The sequence below is a fragment of the Phoxinus phoxinus genome (assembly GCF_949152265.1).
Source record: "Phoxinus phoxinus genome assembly, chromosome: 9".
In the NCBI taxonomy this organism is placed as follows: Eukaryota; Metazoa; Chordata; class Actinopteri; order Cypriniformes; family Leuciscidae; genus Phoxinus; species Phoxinus phoxinus.
The window spans coordinates 29,304,825-29,307,985 of NC_136884.1; the positions used below are offsets into that span (position 1 = coordinate 29,304,825).

Below are 3,161 nucleotides of genomic sequence, written 5' to 3' on the forward strand. Positions count from 1 at the left end.
CAAGTTATTTTAAGGCATTAATTTTAAAAAAAAAAAATCAAAGGAAAAAACATTTGAATGCGTCACTATGGTGATCAAAGATGTGTTTTAAAGGATAAAATTATTGACTACAGAGGGATTTTAAGTACACTGTGCAAACAAGGTGATTTGTGGCAACACAGCTGAATGAAATGACTAATTAAATCTCGACAACAAACACATGTAGGGAAATGGTGCAAAGTCAAAACAAAGTCCAGACTGAATGACCCTGAGACCCGGTTTACTGCAAGAAATTATAATATAAATATTGTTCAGTCACATGGCTTTTATTGATAAGAAATCTCAGAAAAAGAAAGAAGATAGCATCCAGTTAAATAATAAAAAGTCTGATAAAACGCCTTTAAATTTGCTCTTTAGCTTTGTCTCTAAATTAAATTAAAGGTGGACAGATTCAGATTTGACTTGCCTGTTGTCCACGGTGACTCGATGCTCGAGTCGGATGATTCATGATCATGCTTTCTTTTAGTACCTATGAGAGAATTTACTCCAATCATCATATTTCCTCAATCACTGGATGTAAAGCAAACACACAATTATTATTATTTTTATTTTTTTTTAGAAACTTTCATACCTTGGCTGGCCATTGTGAGATTGATGGAAAGTCCTGAAGGAGAAATGACAAACACTCAGATCAGGCAGGTCTAGATTTTTTAACCAGCTTTATGGTCCCCACTGTTTTCATGCTGCTTTTTATATCAGAAATGGAAAATCATTAACATTTAAAATGTTTTATTAATTTAGCAGGATATTTTATTCAATTATCCGGCAAGGATTCTTTATTAAACTGTAAGCCCGACTCAATCGGCCCAATGGAGGCATCCAATCAGCGGGTGAAGGATTACGCGTTACTGTCTTTCCTCGTGGCAAAGTAATTTGATTAAATTAAATACATTTTCTCATGTATTAACTCGTTATTTCATCTGACTCCATAAATGAAAAGGTTTTAACGATATCTGTGCATCATTAAATGTGAGCGAATGTTTGACTATTCTTTTTAACTCTTTACTGAAAATACTGTCATAGTCAGTTAGAATAAAATCAAATGTTTACAATTTATTATGTTAGGTAAATGTATCATGCCAATTTCATAATCAGTTCAAAGATAATAGATACAAGTGATTGTATAAATAATATGGAATAAAGAGAGAAGATGCAATACCTTGACATTATAAAATACATGATGCGAAATGTTTTGCTTACAGAATCGCCCCGCGCCTCTTGCTGCATTTCATTATACAGACAAAAACATTTGCTAAAAAAAGGAATTTGCATTCAGAATTTACACCTTTTGGGAGCAGAATGCCATTTGCCTGGAAGACACACCCTCCTTTGTGCACTGGTTATCCCTAAAACTCTTAATAACTACCGGTAATTACCTTTTGGTTTATTTCCTTGGGAATGAGACATTTGTACCAGTCACACTGAGACATTTCAAAGGGAAGAGGGAGAGAGATGTATTCTGAGGTGAGATTTTCGTCTCAAATGGTGATGCTAACTTGCAAGAGAGAGTTCATATGTTAATTTCCAGAAAGGTCCTTTGTCTTCTCGGGGAGTGGTCGATCCTCAACCAGACTGCCCGGCATTTTCGAATTTCTCAAGTTTTACAAAACGTTATAAAAGAAAAAGGTTTCTATATTAGATATATAGAGGAGACCTGGGATGACTGTAATACTTTTTTGCTTCAACATTGTTTCATTATAAAACTTTTTTTTTTACGTATCTTTTAATTATTTATTACAGATATAATTAACACAACTAACTGAAAAACAAATTGCTATTATCCCTCTATGCAGTAAAACTGTTAGACAAAGTTGATTTGTGAATCAAATATATCTAATTTACTTACCAAAGATGCTGCAAAAAATAAAAATAAAATCCCCCTTGAGAAGCGATGTTTAGAAATTAGGTTAATAGAGCAATTTCTGGAGCCCTTCAACAGGTGTCTTCACTGTGAGGGTGACAGTGGGAAAAAAGGGTTTTAGAGGCACATGTAAATGTCATGTGACTTGAAAACAGCACATCATTGGTTAAGGCCTGCCCTTTTAATTCCCATAGGTGCAATATATTGTGCTTTTTTCTGAATAACAAGGAAATTAGTAGAAATTCATTTTTGCCATATGGCAGCTCCGAACCATTAAGGGTTAACAGTTATGTTTTAAAATTTTAACAAAAGTCAAGAACCATAATAATTTGAGGGTAGTGTTGTTACCTTGTATGTCTCAGGATAATGTCTGTGGAACAGGACACTGCTGTCGATTCAGCTAATAAGCTCCGATGAGAGTTCTGACATTAGATCCTGTATACTGTGTTCTGAGCTTTATAGTCTGCCAAAATAATAAGGAAAACAAAGCGAAAGTACATAGTTAGCCTATTCTTTGCATCTCTCTTTTGCATTTGACCTTTCATGCAAATAATGACAAGAGTATGGACTTATGGAGGTTTTTGCGAAACCATGCAAAATTCCTATGTTTCGGTTCCATATACGCTTTGCGTCAGATATCAATTCAGAGAGAGAGTAAAAGACAGTAGAGCAGCACGATTCATTTTTAAAAGATCTTGATTCAAACACTCACGCGATCTTCTTCCTGAATGATAAAACCTTTAAAAAAATTACACCGGAACATTCAAATCTGTTTGTGCTGCCTGTCGCTGACCCAGAGAGAGCACCCACGAAACACATTTATGTTGTGGCAACGTCTGTGGCGCGTTGCATTTCTTCTATGGCAACGTAGCTGTTTATGTGCACGACTCTCAGGGATTCCCAAAGTGTGGTACGCGCACCCCCAGGGGTACATGAGCTGCCACCAGGGGGTGCATGAGAGGAAAAATGTAATGGTGGTCTGTTTTTTTAAGTGGGATGTTTCCATACAATAAAAAACATGAACAGTAAACATTTCCTTTGTAATTGCTTTTATTTTAAATAAAAAAACTATAATTTATTAGTTTTTGATAGAAACGTAGTAAAAGACCGCTGTCTTCTACTACGTTTCTATCAAAAACTAATAAACTGCTCTTCTTTTATGCACTGCAGGCTAGGCTATATGCGTGCCAACTCGTTTCATTCATTCCATATAGATATTATAAATATGCTTAACTGCAGGGAACTACACAAGTTAGTAGCG

The 3,161-nt window shown here is 35.2% G+C and overlaps 1 long non-coding RNA gene across 1 annotated transcript; it reads right to left on the reverse strand.

Annotated features, from left to right (window-relative positions):
• Positions 1-360: 360 nt before the first annotated feature.
• On the reverse strand, positions 361-2,673 carry LOC307004209. Its single transcript, XR_013798938.1, has 4 exons — positions 2,249-2,673; positions 1,886-1,987; positions 611-643; positions 361-508 (listed from the first exon to the last, which is right to left on the reverse strand). It is a non-coding gene; the product is annotated as an uncharacterized lncRNA (long non-coding RNA).
• Positions 2,674-3,161: the final 488 nt, after the last annotated feature.